The sequence below is a fragment of the Penaeus monodon genome, chromosome 33 (assembly GCF_015228065.2).
Source record: "Penaeus monodon isolate SGIC_2016 chromosome 33, NSTDA_Pmon_1, whole genome shotgun sequence".
Lineage (NCBI taxonomy): Eukaryota > Metazoa > Arthropoda > Malacostraca > Decapoda > Penaeidae > Penaeus > Penaeus monodon.
Genome location: NC_051418.1, coordinates 16,480,932 through 16,481,362, shown reverse-complemented (window position 1 = coordinate 16,481,362; position 431 = coordinate 16,480,932).

Sequence of the window (431 nt, the reverse complement as noted above, 5' to 3'; positions counted from 1 at the left end):
TCACATCTTCAAATATTGTATTCCCATTTACTTACACGTTTCTTCTCGAACGCTCTTAGATATAACGAATTATTTTCCCGCCAATTTTAGTTTTTAAAAAAAGTTCGCGCTAAATCTGGAAAAAAGAGAAAACCGCTAAGAAAATACACGCAATAGCGACGTAAAAGAGAAGTTAGGTGCGACGGAGAGAAAGGCGCTCAAATAAACGTGGAATAGGAAAATGGGGTAGACAGAGAAGACAATGAAGGGCATAAGTGGAGAATGGAGAAAGGAAAGAAACTGAGGTAAGGGGAGAAAGAAGAAGGAAGGGATGATAGAGAGAATGAAGGAAAGGGAATGGGAGGAAAGTAAGCACCACTTCCGTAGAATGTATTATCAAGCTGAATATGGGGTACGTACCTGTATGTGTGCTGGCAAGTGAGCGCCTGTAC